Consider the following 19,058-nt stretch of genomic DNA (forward strand, 5'->3'; position numbering starts at 1 on the left):
CAGCCTTCTCGCCCTTCGAACCGCCCTCCGACGCCGGCCTGCCAGTGAAGACCGGTGGGCGCATCGGCTCAGCTTCAGAAGATGCAGCTTCTGCGTAGGTCCTGGTCCTGGTCCTGTTGGGGCATCCTCGGAACATGTGCCCCGCCTCACCGCAGAGATTACATTTCCTCCCAGCGGGACAGTCCTTCATTAAATGTCCGTAACAGCTGCAATTATTGCAGCGGTCTACTTTCCTGCCCGTGCAGGACGTTTGGGTATGACCCATTTGTCCACAGTTCCTGCAACATACTGGCATTCCAGGATAAAATAAGTAGCCTCTGCTCTTACCGATTACGAAGGTTGAGGGAGGGTGTAGCATTCCTCCCACTCCACTAAGGTCCCTCTTTAGACGGGCCATATACCTTCTCTTGCCGCACCAGAAGCCTACCGCGTTCTTCACAGTACCCAGGTATCTCAGATCATCACAATAGCGGGTAAGGTAGGTCGAGATGTCTGCAGCTTCCACAAAGGGGTTCGGGAAATGCACCACGATGGGGATCTCGTCATAAGCATACAAGAGACAAAAGGTTAGTCCATCCAATTCATCTAAGTAGTTTTTCTCGTTTACCTTTTGTACGAGTTGCTGACAGCATCCCTGGCTCTTGAAGGTGATGGTGTATGTCCCCTTGTACTCGTTGTCCTGGAAGCAGAATATGTCTTCCCGCCGAAACTCCAGTACTCCAAGAAGAATCCTATGGCAGATGTAGTCCAAATTCTTCTCCATCCTCGATGCTGCTCCAACTTCAATCCTCACGGTGTTCCGCATCCGGGCATCACCCGATGAATATGTGAGCGTTGCCGGCATCCTTCACTCAGGAACGTACCGACTCTTCTCTCTGAAAGGCGCAAGCCTTCATGGGATCCCTTCCCGTTGCTCCCGGACTAATCCTTCCTCCCAATAGCAGCAGGGGGGTTAAGTCCCTCCGAAGAGGAACGATCCCCCCAGGCCGAGAGAAAGGGTACCAAGAGCACCTCACAGGCAAGACCACACAGGTAAACCTGATAGATCGTGCCAAAAGGCCGAGAAGCGATAACCAGAATTGGTTTCAAACTACGGAGCCACCCAAGGATCCTGAAAAGTCCATTTGTGGAGATGAGCTCCTGGACTCCCGTTAAGAAGACATGTTGTCAACCTCTAGATCCCTTACATGCCTGCACTTTTCGGCTTGCTGCTGCTGCAATCCACGCGTTTTAGATCTGCATAACTCCACCTCTTTAAACACAGCACCTTCACCCCCTGCTGTTCCCACCCGCCTCAACACCGTTGGAAGGGAGGAGAACCAATTAAGGCGGGGGGTGGGGTGGAACGAGCAGCTGTCTACCCTTAGCAGGAGGGCTGCTGATTACATACCTCTCCTGCTGCTGCTGCTGCTGCTGCTGGCTGTCCAGCAGCAGACTGAAGGTGGCTGCTGCTGTGCACAGGTATATAAAGGCTCAGAGCCTATTATGACACGCGCAGCCAGCGTTCCATTGCCACATTCCATCTACTGCAGGCAGGATACCTGGCTGGCTGAATGTCGCTGAGAAGCTCACAGAGACCGCCATAAGCAACAGTTTAACAGAATGCCACAGACTAATCAACCAAACTTTTTGGGTTGGGTTCTCTTTTATAGTCTGCAGGCATTAAATGAAAGAAGTCAGTGTTCCAGCAGAGGGAGACAACGTTTCAGAAAAGGCATTGTAGCAAACCAAAAAAGAAATTTTAAGCGCAGCAGAGTAACCAGCGCACATACCTGTTAGCTCAGGTGAGTTTAAAAGGCTGCTGTTGATAACAAGGGCATTTGCTAAATAGATGGTGTGTGTGCAACAATATACTGAAAGGTCAATTATATTGTGCAGCTTATCTCACCACCTGTAGTTATTTAGGTGAAAGCTCCAAAATGCTTGCCTAATATGTCTGTTTATCCAAAAGGAAGTAAAAAGGGAGAGCTAGAAAGATAGCATTTCATTACATTACATGGCAATGCAATGCACAGTTGCTGAAGTTGAACCAAAATGAGCTTGTAATCTGGCTTCTGCAACTTTGAACATGAAAAATCCAATGAGGAGAAGAAAAGCAAAGCCAAAGAGTCCATCCCAAAATCCGACAAACAAGCAAAATGAACAAAAAACATTGAATTCAATTCTTTCTGATTTTAGAAACTGCATTAAAGAAGGGGTGCACCGGTCCTGGAGATACTGCAATACCAGGTCAATGCGTGGAGTGGACAGAGCAAGCTCTTTTTCCATCTCCCTGTTCTAAAAATCCATTTAATATATCGTCCCCAGATAGGGGACGTATCAGATATTAAACTGATAAGAACAGATACTACACTTGATCTTAGCCAAAAGGCCGAGAAGCGATAACCAGAATTGGTTTCAAACTACGGAGCCACCCAAGGATCCTGAAAAGTCCATTTGTGGAGATGAGCTCCTGGACTCCCGTTAAGAAGACATGTTGTCAACCTCTAGATCCCTTACATGCCTGCACTTTTCGGCTTGCTGCTGCTGCAATCCACGCGTTTTAGATCTGCATAACTCCACCTCTTTAAACACAGCACCTTCACCCCCTGCTGTTCCCACCCGCCTCAACACCGTTGGAAGGGAGGAGAACCAATTAAGGCGGGGGGTGGGGTGGAACGAGCAGCTGTCTACCCTTAGCAGGAGGGCTGCTGATTACATACCTCTACTGCTGCTGCTGCTGCTGCTGCTGGCTGTCCAGCAGCAGACTGAAGGTGGCTGCTGCTGTGCACAGGTATATAAAGGCTCAGAGCCTATTATGACACGCGCAGCCAGCGTTCCATTGCCACATTCCATCTACTGCAGGCAGGATACCTGGCTGGCTGAATGTCGCTGAGAAGCTCACAGAGACCGCCATAAGCAACAGTTTAACAGAATGCCACAGACTAATCAACCAAACTTTTTGGGTTGGGTTCTCTTTTATAGTCTGCAGGCATTAAATGAAAGAAGTCAGTGTTCCAGCAGAGGGAGACAACGTTTCAGAAAAGGCATTGTAGCATACCAAAAAAGAAATTTTAAGCGCAGCAGAGTAACCAGCGCACATACCTGTTAGCTCAGGTGAGTTTAAAAGGCTGCTGTTGATAACAAGGGCATTTGCTAAATAGATGGTGTGTGTGCAACAATATACTGAAAGGTCAATTATATTGTGCAGCTTATCTCACCACCTGTAGTTATTTAGGTGAAAGCTCCAAAATGCTTGCCTAATATGTCTGTTTATCCAAAAGGAAGTAAAAAGGGAGAGATAGAAAGATAGCATTTCATTACATTACATGGCAATGCAATGCACAGTTGCTGAAGTTGAACCAAAATGAGCTTGTAATCTGGCTTCTGCAACTTTGAACATGAAAAATCCAATGAGGAGAAGAAAAGCAAAGCCAAAGAGTCCATCCCAAAATCCGACAAACAAGCAAAATGAACAAAAAACATTGAATTCAATTCTTTCTGATTTTAGAAACTGCATTAAAGAAGGGGTGCACCGGTCCTGGAGATACTGCAATACCAGGTCAATGCGTGGAGTGGACAGAGCAAGCTCTTTTTCCATCTCCCTGTTCTAAAAATCCATTTAATATATGGTCCCCAGATAGGGGACGTATCAGATATTAAACTGATAAGAACAGATACTACACTTGATCTTAGCCAAAAGGCCGAGAAGCGATAACCAGAATTGGTTTCAAACTACGGAGCCACCCAAGGATCCTGAAAAGTCCATTTGTGGAGATGAGCTCCTGGACTCCCGTTAAGAAGACATGTTGTCAACCTCTAGATCCCTTACATGCCTGCACTTTTCGGCTTGCTGCTGCTGCAATCCACGCGTTTTAGATCTGCATAACTCCACCTCTTTAAACACAGCACCTTCACCCCCTGCTGTTCCCACCCGCCTCAACACCGTTGGAAGGGAGGAGAACCAATTAAGGCGGGGGGTGGGGTGGAACGAGCAGCTGTCTACCCTTAGCAGGAGGGCTGCTGATTACATACCTCTCCTGCTGCTGCTGCTGCTGCTGGCTGTCCAGCAGCAGACTGAAGGTGGCTGCTGCTGTGCACAGGTATATAAAGGCTCAGAGCCTATTATGACACGCGCAGCCAGCGTTCCATTGCCACATTCCATCTACTGCAGGCAGGATACCTGGCTGGCTGAATGTCTCTGAGAAGCTCACAGAGACCGCCATAAGCAACAGTTTAACAGAATGCCACAGACTAATCAACCAAACTTTTTGGGTTGGGTTCTCTTTTATAGTCTGCAGGCATTAAATGAAAGAAGTCAGTGTTCCAGCAGAGGGAGACAACGTTTCAGAAAAGGCATTGTAGCAAACCAAAAAAGAAATTTTAAGCGCAGCAGAGTAACCAGCGCACATACCTGTTAGCTCGGGTGAGTTTAAAAGGCTGCTGTTGATAACAAGGGCATTTGCTAAATAGATGGTGTGTGTGCAACAATATACTGAAAGGTCAATTATATTGTGCAGCTTATCTCACCACCTGTAGTTATTTAGGTGAAAGCTCCAAAATGCTTGCCTAATATGTCTGTTTATCCAAAAGGAAGTAAAAAGGGAGAGCTATAAAGATAGCATTTCATTACATTACATGGCAATGCAATGCACAGTTGCTGAAGTTGAACCAAAATGAGCTTGTAATCTGGCTTCTGCAACTTTGAACATGAAAAATCCAATGAGGAGAAGAAAAGCAAAGCCAAAGAGTCCATCCCAAAATCCGACAAACAAGCAAAATGAACAAAAAACATTGAATTCAATTCTTTCTGATTTTAGAAACTGCATTAAAGAAGGGGTGCACCGGTTCTGGAGATACTGCAATACCAGGTCAATGCGTGGAGTGGACAGAGCAAGCTCTTTTTCCATCTCCCTGTTCTAAAAATCCATTTAATATATGGTCCCCAGATAGGGGACGTATCAGATATTAAACTGATAAGAACAGATACTACACTTGATCTTAGCCAAAAGGCCGAGAAGCGATAACCAGAATTGGTTTCAAACTACGGAGCCACCCAAGGATCCTGAAAAGTCCATTTGTGGAGATGAGCTCCTGGACTCCCGTTAAGAAGACATGTTGTCAACCTCTAGATCCCTTACATGCCTGCACTTTTCGGCTTGCTGCTGCTGCAATCCACGCGTTTTAGATCTGCATAACTCCACCTCTTTAAACACAGCACCTTCACCCCCTGCTGTTCCCACCCGCCTAAACACCGTTGGAAGGGAGGAGAACCAATTAAGGCGGGGGGTGGGGTGGAACGAGCAGCTGTCTACCCTTAGCAGGAGGGCTGCTGATTACATACCTCTCCTGCTGCTGCTGCTGCTGCTGCTGGCTGTCCAGCAGCAGACTGAAGGTGGCTGCTGCTGTGCACAGGTATATAAAGGCTCAGAGCCTATTATGACACGCGCAGCCAGCGTTCCATTGCCACATTCCATCTACTGCAGGCAGGATACCTGGCTGGCTGAATGTCGCTGAGAAGCTCACAGAGACCGCCATAAGCAACAGTTTAACAGAATGCCACAGACTAATCAACCAAACTTTTTGGGTTGGGTTCTCTTTTATAGTCTGCAGGCATTAAATGAAAGAAGTCAGTGTTCCAGCAGAGGGAGACAACGTTTCAGAAAAGGCATTGTAGCAAACCAAAAAAGAAATTTTAAGCGCAGCAGAGTAACCAGCGCACATACCTGTTAGCTCAGGTGAGTTTAAAAGGCTGCTGTTGATAACAAGGGCATTTGCTAAATAGATGGTGTGTGTGCAACAATATACTGAAAGGTCAATTATATTGTGCAGCTTATCTCACCACCTGTAGTTATTTAGGTGAAAGCTCCAAAATGCTTGCCTAATATGTCTGTTTATCCAAAAGGAAGTAAAAAGGGAGAGCTAGAAAGATAGCATTTCATTACATTACATGGCAATGCAATGCACAGTTGCTGAAGTTGAACCAAAATGAGCTTGTAATCTGGCTTCTGCAACTTTGAACATGAAAAATCCAATGAGGAGAAGAAAAGCAAAGCCAAAGAGTCCATCCCAAAATCCGACAAACAAGCAAAATGAACAAAAAACATTGAATTCAATTCTTTCTGATTTTAGAAACTGCATTAAAGAAGGGGTGCACCGGTCCTGGAGATACTGCAATACCAGGTCAATGCGTGGAGTGGACAGAGCAAGCTCTTTTTCCATCTCCCTGTTCTAAAAATCCATTTAATATATCGTCCCCAGATAGGGGACGTATCAGATATTAAACTGATAAGAACAGATACTACACTTGATCTTAGCCAAAAGGCCGAGAAGCGATAACCAGAATTGGTTTCAAACTACGGAGCCACCCAAGGATCCTGAAAAGTCCATTTGTGGAGATGAGCTCCTTTACTCCCGTTAAGAAGACATGTTGTCAACCTCTAGATCCCTTACATGCCTGCACTTTTCGGCTTGCTGCTGCTGCAATCCACGCGTTTTAGATCTGCATAACTCCACCTCTTTAAACACAGCACCTTCACCCCCTGCTGTTCCCACCCGCCTCAACACCGTTGGAAGGGAGGAGAACCAATTAAGGCGGGGGGTGGGGTGGAACGAGCAGCTGTCTACCCTTAGCAGGAGGGCTGCTGATTACATACCTCTCCTGCTGCTGCTGCTGCTGCTGGCTGTCCAGCAGCAGACTGAAGGTGGCTGCTGCTGTGCACAGGTATATAAAGGCTCAGAGCCTATTATGACACGCGCAGCCAGCGTTCCATTGCCACATTCCATCTACTGCAGGCAGGATACCTGGCTGGCTGAATGTCGCTGAGAAGCTCACAGAGACCGCCATAAGCAACAGTTTAACAGAATGCCACAGACTAATCAACCAAACTTTTTGGGTTGGGTTCTCTTTTATAGTCTGCAGGCATTAAATGAAAGAAGTCAGTGTTCCAGCAGAGGGAGACAACGTTTCAGAAAAGGCATTGTAGCAAACCAAAAAAGAAATTTTAAGCGCAGCAGAGTAACCAGCGCACATACCTGTTAGCTCAGGTGAGTTTAAAAGGCTGCTGTTGATAACAAGGGCATTTGCTAAATAGATGGTGTGTGTGCAACAATATACTGAAAGGTCAATTATATTGTGCAGCTTATCTCACCACCTGTAGTTATTTAGGTGAAAGCTCCAAAATGCTTGCCTAATATGTCTGTTTATCCAAAAGGAAGTAAAAAGGGAGAGCTAGAAAGATAGCATTTCATTACATTACATGGCAATGCAATGCACAGTTGCTGAAGTTGAACCAAAATGAGCTTGTAATCTGGCTTCTGCAACTTTGAACATGAAAAATCCAATGAGGAGAAGAAAAGCAAAGCCAAAGAGTCCATCCCAAAATCCGACAAACAAGCAAAATGAACAAAAAACATTGAATTCAATTCTTTCTGATTTTAGAAACTGCATTAAAGAAGGGGTGCACCGGTCCTGGAGATACTGCAATACCAGGTCAATGCGTGGAGTGGACAGAGCAAGCTCTTTTTCCATCTCCCTGTTCTAAAAATCCATTTAATATATGGTCCCCAGATAGGGGACGTATCAGATATTAAACTGATAAGAACAGATACTACACTTGATCTTAGCCAAAAGGCCGAGAAGCGATAACCAGAATTGGTTTCAAACTACGGAGCCACCCAAGGATCCTGAAAAGTCCATTTGTGGAGATGAGCTCCTGGACTCCCGTTAAGAAGACATGTTGTCAACCTCTAGATCCCTTACATGCCTGCACTTTTCGGCTTGCTGCTGCTGCAATCCACGCGTTTTAGATCTGCATAACTCCACCTCTTTAAACACAGCACCTTCACCCCCTGCTGTTCCCACCCGCCTCAACACCGTTGGAAGGGAGGAGAACCAATTAAGGCGGGGGGTGGGGTGGAACGAGCAGCTGTCTACCCTTAGCAGGAGGGCTGCTGATTACATACCTCTCCTGCTGCTGCTGCTGCTGCTGCTGGCTGTCCAGCAGCAGACTGAAGGTGGCTGCTGCTGTGCACAGGTATATAAAGGCTCAGAGCCTATTATGACACGCGCAGCCAGCGTTCCATTGCCACATTCCATCTACTGCAGGCAGGATACCTGGCTGGCTGAATGTCGCTGAGAAGCTCACAGAGACCGCCATAAGCAACAGTTTAACAGAATGCCACAGACTAATCAACCAAACTTTTTGGGTTGGGTTCTCTTTTATAGTCTGCAGGCATTAAATGAAAGAAGTCAGTGTTCCAGCAGAGGGAGACAACGTTTCAGAAAAGGCATTGTAGCAAACCAAAAAAGAAATTTTAAGCGCAGCAGAGTAACCAGCGCACATACCTGTTAGCTCAGGTGAGTTTAAAAGGCTGCTGTTGATAACAAGGGCATTTGCTAAATAGATGGTGTGTGTGCAACAATATACTGAAAGGTCAATTATATTGTGCAGCTTATCTCACCACCTGTAGTTATTTAGGTGAAAGCTCCAAAATGCTTGCCTAATATGTCTGTTTATCCAAAAGGAAGTAAAAAGGGAGAGCTAGAAAGATAGCATTTCATTACATTACATGGCAATGCAATGCACAGTTGCTGAAGTTGAACCAAAATGAGCTTGTAATCTGGCTTCTGCAACTTTGAACATGAAAAATCCAATGAGGAGAAGAAAAGCAAAGCCAAAGAGTCCATCCCAAAATCCGACAAACAAGCAAAATGAACAAAAAACATTGAATTCAATTCTTTCTGATTTTAGAAACTGCATTAAAGAAGGGGTGCACCGGTCCTGGAGATACTGCAATACCAGGTCAATGCGTGGAGTGGACAGAGCAAGCTCTTTTTCCATCTCCCTGTTCTAAAAATCCATTTAATATATGGTCCCCAGATAGGGGACGTATCAGATATTAAACTGATAAGAACAGATACTACACTTGATCTTAGCCAAAAGGCCGAGAAGCGATAACCAGAATTGGTTTCAAACTACGGAGCCACCCAAGGATCCTGAAAAGTCCATTTGTGGAGATGAGCTCCTGGACTCCCGTTAAGAAGACATGTTGTCAACCTCTAGATCCCTTACATGCCTGCACTTTTCGGCTTGCTGCTGCTGCAATCCACGCGTTTTAGATCTGCATAACTCCACCTCTTTAAACACAGCACCTTCACCCCCTGCTGTTCCCACCCGCCTCAACGCCGTTGGAAGGGAGGAGAACCAATTAAGGCGGGGGGTGGGGTGGAACGAGCAGCTGTCTACCCTTAGCAGGAGGGCTGCTGATTACATACCTCTCCTGCTGCTGCTGCTGCTGCTGCTGGCTGTCCAGCAGCAGACTGAAGGTGGCTGCTGCTGTGCACAGGTATATAAAGGCTCAGAGCCTATTATGACACGCGCAGCCAGCGTTCCATTGCCACATTCCATCTACTGCAGGCAGGATACCTGGCTGGCTGAATGTCGCTGAGAAGCTCACAGAGACCGCCATAAGCAACAGTTTAACAGAATGCCACAGACTAATCAACTAAACTTTTTGGGTTGGGTTCTCTTTTATAGTCTGCAGGCATTAAATGAAAGAAGTCAGTGTTCCAGCAGAGGGAGACAACGTTTCAGAAAAGGCATTGTAGCAAACCAAATAAGAAATTTTAAGCGCAGCAGAGTAACCAGCGCACATACCTGTTAGCTCAGGTGAGTTTAAAAGGCTGCTGTTGATAACAAGGGCATTTGCTAAATAGATGGTGTGTGTGCAACAATATACTGAAAGGTCAATTATATTGTGCAGCTTATCTCACCACCTGTAGTTATTTAGGTGAAAGCTCCAAAATGCTTGCCTAATATGTCTGTTTATCCAAAAGGAAGTAAAAAGGGAGAGCTAGAAAGATAGCATTTCATTACATTACATGGCAATGCAATGCACAGTTGCTGAAGTTGAACCAAAATGAGCTTGTAATCTGGCTTCTGCAACTTTGAACATGAAAAATCCAATGAGGAGAAGAAAAGCAAAGCCAAAGAGTCCATCCCAAAATCCGACAAACAAGCAAAATGAACAAAAAACATTGAATTCAATTCTTTCTGATTTTAGAAACTGCATTAAAGAAGGGGTGCACCGGTCCTGGAGATACTGCAATACCAGGTCAATGCGTGGAGTGGACAGAGCAAGCTCTTTTTCCATCTCCCTGTTCTAAAAATCCATTTAATATATGGTCCCCAGATAGGGGACGTATCAGATATTAAACTGATAAGAACAGATACTACACTTGATCTTAGCCAAAAGGCCGAGAAGCGATAACCAGAATTGGTTTCAAACTACGGAGCCACCCAAGGATCCTGAAAAGTCCATTTGTGGAGATGAGCTCCTGGACTCCCGTTAAGAAGACATGTTGTCAACCTCTAGATCCCTTACATGCCTGCACTTTTCGGCTTGCTGCTGCTGCAATCCACGCGTTTTAGATCTGCATAACTCCACCTCTTTAAACACAGCACCTTCACCCCCTGCTGTTCCCACCCGCCTCAACACCGTTGGAAGGGAGGAGAACCAATTAAGGCGGGGGGTGGGGTGGAACGAGCAGCTGTCTACCCTTAGCAGGAGGGCTGCTGATTACATACCTCTCCTGCTGCTGCTGCTGCTGCTGCTGGCTGTCCAGCAGCAGACTGAAGGTGGCTGCTGCTGTGCACAGGTATATAAAGGCTCAGAGCCTATTATGACACGCGCAGCCAGCGTTCCATTGCCACATTCCATCTACTGCAGGCAGGATACCTGGCTGGCTGAATGTCGCTGAGAAGCTCACAGAGACCGCCATAAGCAACAGTTTAACAGAATGCCACAGACTAATCAACCAAACTTTTTGGGTTGGGTTCTCTTTTATAGTCTGCAGGCATTAAATGAAAGAAGTCAGTGTTCCAGCAGAGGGAGACAACGTTTCAGAAAAGGCATTGTAGCAAACCAAAAAAGAAATTTTAAGCGCAGCAGAGTAACCAGCGCACATACCTGTTAGCTCAGGTGAGTTTAAAAGGCTGCTGTTGATAACAAGGGCATTTGCTAAATAGATGGTGTGTGTGCAACAATATACTGAAAGGTCAATTATATTGTGCAGCTTATCTCACCACCTGTAGTTATTTAGGTGAAAGCTCCAAAATGCTTGCCTAATATGTCTGTTTATCCAAAAGGAAGTAAAAAGGGAGAGCTAGAAAGATAGCATTTCATTACATTACATGGCAATGCAATGCACAGTTGCTGAAGTTGAACCAAAATGAGCTTGTAATCTGGCTTCTGCAACTTTGAACATGAAAAATCCAATGAGGAGAAGAAAAGCAAAGCCAAAGAGTCCATCCCAAAATCCGACAAACAAGCAAAATGAACAAAAAACATTGAATTCAATTCTTTCTGATTTTAGAAACTGCATTAAAGAAGGGGTGCACCGGTCCTGGAGATACTGCAATACCAGGTCAATGCGTGGAGTGGACAGAGCAAGCTCTTTTTCCATCTCCCTGTTCTAAAAATCCATTTAATATATGGTCCCCAGATAGGGGACGTGTCAGATATTAAACTGATAAGAACAGATTTTTTTTTTTTTTTTAATTTGGCTATCCCCTGCAGAGGGATAAAACCGTTTATTAAAACTTTAACAAATTACAAGCATAATTTAACAAATACCAAACGTTAAAAGACAAATGAAATTTACAAAACAAAAAAATACAAAGATTTTAAATAATTAGGTTCCATTGGTCAACAAGCCATTTTTTGGAAATATGTACATTCTTCTTTTTGTCAATTAAATAATAAGTATACATTTCACATAAACATAAACTTAAAACATCATTCACTGATAAAACATCTTGTTTAAAAATAGCAATGTTGCGCGCTTTCCAGAGAGATGACTTGGCGCAGTTCACTGTCTTCCAAGCCATTGTGTACTGGTCCATTGTGGGGCATTCCATAAGTCCGTATAGCACAGTTTTATATGTAAAGTCCTTGAGGTCTGCCACCCTTTCCAGTAGGGGGAGCAGTCTTCTCCAGAAATCCTTTGCAAAATTACATGTCCATAATAGATGTTCCACCGTTTCCTCTTCTTGGCATCCGGCTCTTGGGCAGATGGCAGACCTCACAAATCCTCTTCTGTATTGGAATGCCCGGCAAGGAAGACAGCGGTGCATGCAACTCCAAGCCAGATCTCTCTGTTCATTAAAAAGATAAAAAACGTTAATCATTTTCCAGATAGACATAGATTTGTCATCATCATATCTGTCAACATTACATATTTCCTCACTTTTACGTATTTCTTTAATTAGTTTCTTTCTATTTCTTAATTCCTCTATTTTCTTAGTCCCTAAATTAAAATCGGACACTATTTTCCTTAAAATCTCATAATGCGTCGACAAATTAAAAGCATGGGGCACAGATATATTAACTTCATACCATCCAAACTTTCTCATAAAAAATTCTGTATTAAAACGCATAAAAAAGGACCAATAGTGATTCTTAAAAAGGGCATTAAAACAGTAAACGAACAGATAGATTAAAAGAAACCTATTAAAATCTGGAAAATCTTTACCACCTTTTACTTTTGATTTCATCACGATTTCTCTTTTCAGCTTTTCCATTTTTGAGTTCCAAAAGAAGGTAAAACAGGTTTTGGTTATCTTTTTTAAAACATTAACAGGCGGGGGGAAAACCATGCTAAGATACAATAAAAGAGGTAAAATCACCATCTTTAAAACCAATACTTTACCCTCCATTGTAAGTCTCCTCATGTTCCACATACATATTTTCGTATTTACTTTCTGTGTAACTGTTTCCCAACTATTATAACCATCATTATTTTCAGTGAATGATATACCTAAAATGGAAATGGATTCGGAGACATTAATTGGTACATCACGTAAAATCATCCCCCCAACACTTAAAATGTTACATTTATTAAAATTGATTTTAAAACCAGAAGCTAGGCAAAAGGATTGCACTTGATGGAGAGTGGCCGTAAGTGATGGTGCATCTGTACACAAGACCGCCACGTCATCCATGTAGCCTACAACCTTGGCCTCCAAGCCACCGCTTCCAGGCAGAGGGACACCGCATATCTGTTTATTTTGGCGTATTGCACATAACATTGGTTCCAGTGCACAGATAAACAGTAGGGGGGACAGAGGGCATCCCTGTTTCACCCCTGACCGTAAAAATACCTCTTGTGTCTTAAAACCATTCACTAAAATCTTACTTGTACAATCCTTGTAAAATGCTTTAAGCGATAGTAAAAACCCTTCTGGTATGCCCATTTTCTCTAAAACTTTAAAAAGATAAAAGTGTGAGACACGGTCAAATGCTTTTTCAAAATCAATAGATAAAATCGCCATTTTCCCCTTTCTGTCTTTCACATCCTCAATACAGTCTTTCACTAAATTCAGATTGTCCCATATACTGCGCCCCGGCACCCCACACACTTGATTAGAATGAATAACTTTGCTGATGACTTCTTTTAGACGATTTGCACAAATTTTAGCCATTATTTTATAGTCACAATTTAAAAGTGTTATTGGTCTCCAGTTTTCTAATTTTGATTTATCGCCTTTTTTGTATAGGAGGGAGACTTCACCTTTCTTCCAGGAATTTAATAAAACCTTATTATTAAAAACCTCAGTAAACAAATAAAACAAATCATCTTTTAAAATATCATAAAAACATACATAAAATTCTATTGGGATGCCATCAGGACCAGGGACCTTTCCAGTTTTAAAACTTTTAATAGTTTTTAACACTTCTTGTTCCGTTAAAACTTGGGATAAAAACTCTTGGGATGCGGGATCTAAAACAGCTGTTAGTCCTTGCAGCGAATCATCCATTAATTTATTATCTATATTTTTTCCATTAAAAAGATTAGAAAAAAAACCCTCAACTTTACCCAGCATATTTTTTATATTATTCTCACCATCTATATGGTCAATTATCACTTTTTCTTTTTTATTTTTCCTAAAAAAATATCTGGAACACTTTTCATTTTCTTCTATATGTTGTACTCTAGAACGAAAAATTATCTCTTTTCCTTTTTGTTCTAGCCATTTTGAAATCTCTTCTTTTAAGTTTGAAATATCAACTTGTACATCTATCCCATTGTCTCTGAGCTTAAATAATGTTTGTAGGCGGGTATTTAAAATTCTATATTCTTCATATTTTTCTTTGGCTCTACATATACTCTTTTTAATAAAAAAGTCTTTTATTTTTACTTTCATTCTATCCCACCATACACTCATAGTCTCATTTGTTTTTTTCCCTTTTCTACATTTCCTATAAAACTCAATAAAATCTGATAAAATCTGCGGGTCGGTTAAAAGGGATACGTTCATTTTCCAGCTTTTCTTACCACATTTTTTGTTGTCATTTACTTTTATGGTAAAGGATAAAAGTTTATGGTCTGAAAATATATTAGTTAAAACTTCACATTTGGCAGGTATTGTTTTATCTGAACCAAAAATAAAATCAATCCTAGAGCTACAATTAGCATTGCTCCAAGTGAAACCGGCGTCCTCTGGGCTATCACTATGACACTCTTTATATATGTCTATCAATTTAGCATCTTTGACTATATCATGTAGCATACCTGAGGTTTTATCGTAGTTCCTGCTTACAGAGCTGGAGCGCCGGTTTTCACCTTTTAAAACACAATTAAAATCCCCTGCTAAGATAAAAGGTTCAGAGTTATTAATAAATAATGGTAAAAGATCAAGCATTTCGGCTCTTTCATTTTTCTCTGTTGATCCATAAAAATTTAAAAACTGCCATCTAATACCATCAATAAAAGCTTTCACTAATAAAATACGACCTGGTAAAATTTCCTGAATAAAATCAATTAAAACGTTCCCTTTAAAAAGTATGGCTACACCCGCTGATCCTGCAGCATTCGATCCGGACCAGACAGATGGCCCACACTTCCACTCATCTTTATATTTTTGATATGACATTTCATGTGGGATATTACATTCTTGCAGAAAAAATACAGATGCAGTAAAACACGTAAAAAAATTAAAAAGAGCAGTTCTTCTCGTGTTAGATTTTATGCCTCTCACGTTGAGGGAAATACCTTTGAGTTCAGCCATCATTAGAAAATGTAGAAATTTTACTTAGGTAACTAAGAGCAACGAATTTACCTGTCCGATGAACCTGATCAGACCACTGGGCTTGCGCCTCCCTCCTCATCTGATAGTATCGTCACGAGAGTCTCCGTGGAGGAGGAAAGATTACCACATTTATATAAACCCGACGCTACACTGGCATAGCTCGGAGGGCTGGCTGGCAGAACCCGCTGGGTCTCCATTGGCTGGCCATGCAGTTCCTCATCAGGTGGGTCTCCGAGGGGTTCCGCCGCCCCTGTTTGACCTGTAGAAGGTCGTCCTATAGGAGGAGGTTGCGCACAAGGCAGAGCCTCTGACTCTTCAGAGGCAGCAAGATCCCGGTCCCCACCTGTAGCAGCGGAGACCGAAACCCCTGAGGGTCCAGCGTCCACGTCCCCTTCAGGAGAAGTGTCCATCTGTTCACCTCCTGCTGCCTCCTCCGAACCACCCTTTTTCTTTTTCTTAGGACCCACCTTTATCCACTCAGCGCCCTCAGCACTAGGAGACCCAGACTGGGCATGGGCTTCTGTGTCGGCCTTTTGCCGGTCCCTTTTGACCTTACCAGTAGTGCCCTTCTGCTCCTTCTCAGCCCTCCTTTTGGACTCCCGCAGGTCCTGCAGCCAGGTTTTGGGATTTGGTATTTTACCTGTCATAGACTCTGGAGACACTTCACTATTTGGTACGCCCTTATTGTCTCCAGAGGCTCCAGGTTGTTGTTCCTCCTCCTGAGGGGTGGTCTGATCTTTTGGTCCTTGGTCGGACGTCTTGGACTTCCCATTTTGCTCATCTTCCCGAAATCTGTGAGGGCAAGAAAAATAAAAGTGACCTGGAGTCTGGCAAAAACTGCATTTCTTTTCCTTAGGGCATTCTTTTGTCTCATGTTCTTCACTAGCACAATTTCTACATGATACATGACAGTTTTCTTTTGAATGACCATAGCGCCCACAATTTCTGCAATATACTGGCATCCCAGAAAAGAAGAAATCCCCATTTGTTTGCCCAATTTTGAAACGGGCAGGGGGGAGCCGTATACCACCTGGTGTATTTGGATCTCTTGTACACTTCACAAGGAATTTCCACTTAGATGTCCATATTTTATATTCGTTTAATATCTTCCCAATACATTTAACACTTTTAAAATAAATTGCTAGAAATGACATTACTTCTGGAGCAGAAACAAAGGGCGAAAATATTTTTACAATAACCAGTCTTACCTCATCCAGGACGTGCTCAACAATTTGTATCCCTTTCAAAACAGGACTATTTTCAACTTTTTTTAACTTTTCTAATACATCTCTAAAAATACCTTCTCCGGTGAATGTGATGTCATAGTCACCTCTTCTGGGATAATCCTGGATGGAGAGAATTTCATTCCTTTGTACGCCAAGAAGGTTCCTGAGCACGTCCTGGACTACATACCCTAATTTCCTCATATCCGAGCCACCCGCCGTGAAGTGAACTCGGATAGAGTTTTTTAGCCTCGCATAAAGAGGCACGAGGTTAGGGTCAACCTCCATGGAAAAACGCAACAAGGTTGCAAATTGCAGCCGCTTGCAATCTGCGCTCCCAGTGTTCTTGCAGCGAAAAACACCTGGAAGCTGGGGGATCGCAACTCGTTACCCTGGGACTAAGCCCTCTCCCTAATAGCAGCAAGCAGGTTAAGTCCACCAAAGTGGACGATCCTGCCAGGCCAAGGAGAGGGGTACCCGAGTGCCCTTCAACCACAATCTCCTGCAATAAAGCACTTGATCGTAGCCAAAAGGCCGAGAAGCGATAACCAGAATTGGTTTCAAACTACGGAGCCACCCAAGGATCCTGAAAAGTCCATTTGTGGAGATGAGCTCCTGGACTCCCATTAAGAAGACATGTTGTCAACCTCTAGATCCCTTACATGCCTGCACTTTTCGGCTTGCTGCTGCTGCAATCCACGCATTTTAGATCTGCATAACTCCACCTCTTTAAACACAGCACCTTCACCCCCTGCTGTTCCCACCCGCCTCAACACCGTTGGAAGGGAGGAGAACCAATTAAGGCGGGGGGTGGGGTGGAACGAGCAGCTGTCTACCCTTAGCAGGAGGGCTGCTGATTACATACCTCTCCTGCTGCTGCTGCTGCTGCTGCTGGCTGTCCAGCAGCAGACTGAAGGTGGCTGCTGCTGTGCACAGGTATATAAAGGCTCAGAGCCTATTATGACACGCGCAGCCAGCGTTCCATTGCCACATTCCATCTACTGCAGGCAGGATACCTGGCTGGCTGAATGTCGCTGAGAAGCTCACAGAGACCGCCATAAGCAACAGTTTAACAGAATGCCACAGACTAATCAACCAAACTTTTTGGGTTGGGTTCTCTTTTATAGTCTGCAGGCATTAAATGAAAGAAGTCAGTGTTCCAGCAGAGGGAGACAACGTTTCAGAAAAGGCATTGTAGCAAACCAAAAAAGAAATTTTAAGCGCAGCAGAGTAACCAGCGCACATACCTGTTAGCTCAGGTGAGTTTAAAAGGCTGCTGTTGATAACAAGGGCATTTGCTAAATAGATGGTGTGTGTGCAACAATATACTGAAAGGTCAATTATATTGTGCAGCTTATCTCACCACCTGTAGTTATTTAGGTGAAAGCTCCAAAATGCTTGCCTAATATGTCTGTTTATCCAAAAGGAAGTAAAAAGGGAGAGCTAGAAAGATAGCATTTCATTACATTACATGGCAATGCAATGCACAGTTGCTGAAGTTGAACCAAAATGAGCTTGTAATCTGGCTTCTGCAACTTTGAACATGAAAAATCCAATGAGGAGAAGAAAAGCAAAGCCAAAGAGTCCATCCCAAAATCCGACAAACAAGCAAAATGAACAAAAAACATTGAATTCAATTCTTTCTGATTTTAGAAACTGCATTAAAGAAGGGGTGCACCGGTCCTGGAGATACTGCAATACCAGGTCAATGCGTGGAGTGGACAGAGCAAGCTCTTTTTCCATCTCCCTGTTCTAAAAATCCATTTAATATATGGTCCCCAGATAGGGGACGTATCAGATATTAAACTGATAATAACAGATACTACACTTGATCTTAGCCAAAAGGCCGAGAAGCGATAACCAGAATTGGTTTCAAACTACGGAGCCACCCAAGGATCCTGAAAAGTCCATTTGTGGAGATGAGCTCCTGGACTCCCGTTAAGAAGACATGTTGTCAACCTCTAGATCCCTTACATGCCTGCACTTTTCGGCTTGCTGCTGCTGCAATCCACGCGTTTTAGATCTGCATAACTCCACCTCTTTAAACACAGCACCTTCACCCCCTGCTGTTCCCACCCGCCTCAACACCGTTGGAAGGGAGGAGAACCAATTAAGGCGGGGGGTGGGGTGGAACGAGCAGCTGTCTACCCTTAGCAGGAGGGCTGCTGATTACATACCTCTCCTGCTGCTGCTGCTGCTGCTGCTGCTGGCTGTCCAGCAGCAGACTGAAGGTGGCTGCTGCTGTGCACAGGTATATAAAGGCTCAGAGCCTATTATGACACGCGCAGCCAGCATTCCATTGCCACATTCCATCTACTGCAGGCAGGATACCTGGCTGGCTGAATGTCGCTGAGAAGCTCACAGAGACCGCCATAAGCAACAGTTTAACAGAATGCCACAGACTAATCAACCAAACTTTTTGGGTTGGGTTCTCTTTTATAGTCTGCAGGCATTAAATGAAAGAAGTCAGTGTTCCAGCAGAGGGAGACAACGTTTCAGAAAAGGCATTGTAGCAAACCAAAAAAGAAATTTTAAGCGCAGCAGAGTAACCAGCGCACATACCTGTTAGCTCAGGTGAGTTTAAAAGGCTGCTGTTGATAACAAGGGCATTTGCTAAATAGATGGTGTGTGTGCAACAATATACTGAAAGGTCAATTATATTGTGCAGCTTATCTCACCACCTGTAGTTATTTAGGTGAAAGCTCCAAAATGCTTGCCTAATATGTCTGTTTATCCAAAAGGAAGTAAAAAGGGAGAGCTAGAA

At 43.7% G+C, this 19,058-nt stretch overlaps 9 non-coding genes across 9 annotated transcripts; all 9 read right to left on the reverse strand.

Annotated features, from left to right (window-relative positions):
- Positions 1 to 2,192: 2,192 nt before the first annotated feature.
- LOC141222717 (U2 spliceosomal RNA) lies at positions 2,193 to 2,383 on the reverse strand. The gene has a single exon (XR_012290474.1). It is a non-coding gene; the product is annotated as a U2 spliceosomal RNA (small nuclear RNA).
- A 1,121-nt stretch (positions 2,384 to 3,504) lies between these two features.
- Positions 3,505 to 3,695, reverse strand: LOC141222543 (U2 spliceosomal RNA). The gene has a single exon (XR_012290310.1). It is a non-coding gene; the product is annotated as a U2 spliceosomal RNA (small nuclear RNA).
- Positions 3,696 to 4,813: 1,118 nt separating this feature from the next.
- Positions 4,814 to 5,004, reverse strand: LOC141222787 (U2 spliceosomal RNA). Its single transcript, XR_012290540.1, has one exon. It is a non-coding gene; the product is annotated as a U2 spliceosomal RNA (small nuclear RNA).
- A 1,121-nt stretch (positions 5,005 to 6,125) lies between these two features.
- Positions 6,126 to 6,316, reverse strand: LOC141222719 (U2 spliceosomal RNA). Its single transcript, XR_012290476.1, has one exon. It is a non-coding gene; the product is annotated as a U2 spliceosomal RNA (small nuclear RNA).
- Positions 6,317 to 7,434: 1,118 nt separating this feature from the next.
- Positions 7,435 to 7,625, reverse strand: LOC141222544 (U2 spliceosomal RNA). The gene has a single exon (XR_012290311.1). It is a non-coding gene; the product is annotated as a U2 spliceosomal RNA (small nuclear RNA).
- Positions 7,626 to 8,746: 1,121 nt separating this feature from the next.
- LOC141222545 (U2 spliceosomal RNA) lies at positions 8,747 to 8,937 on the reverse strand. The gene has a single exon (XR_012290312.1). It is a non-coding gene; the product is annotated as a U2 spliceosomal RNA (small nuclear RNA).
- A 1,121-nt stretch (positions 8,938 to 10,058) lies between these two features.
- Positions 10,059 to 10,249, reverse strand: LOC141222546 (U2 spliceosomal RNA). Its single transcript, XR_012290313.1, has one exon. It is a non-coding gene; the product is annotated as a U2 spliceosomal RNA (small nuclear RNA).
- A 1,121-nt stretch (positions 10,250 to 11,370) lies between these two features.
- Positions 11,371 to 11,565, reverse strand: LOC141222322 (U2 spliceosomal RNA). The gene has a single exon (XR_012290124.1). It is a non-coding gene; the product is annotated as a U2 spliceosomal RNA (small nuclear RNA).
- Positions 11,566 to 17,961: 6,396 nt separating this feature from the next.
- On the reverse strand, positions 17,962 to 18,152 carry LOC141222795 (U2 spliceosomal RNA). The gene has a single exon (XR_012290548.1). It is a non-coding gene; the product is annotated as a U2 spliceosomal RNA (small nuclear RNA).
- Between the last annotated feature and the right edge of the window lie 906 nt (positions 18,153 to 19,058).

Source organism: Phyllobates terribilis, unplaced genomic scaffold (assembly GCF_046119375.1).
Source record: "Phyllobates terribilis strain yellow unplaced genomic scaffold, ASM4611937v1 Scaffold_361__1_contigs__length_1927384, whole genome shotgun sequence".
In the NCBI taxonomy this organism is placed as follows: domain Eukaryota; kingdom Metazoa; phylum Chordata; class Amphibia; order Anura; family Dendrobatidae; genus Phyllobates; species Phyllobates terribilis.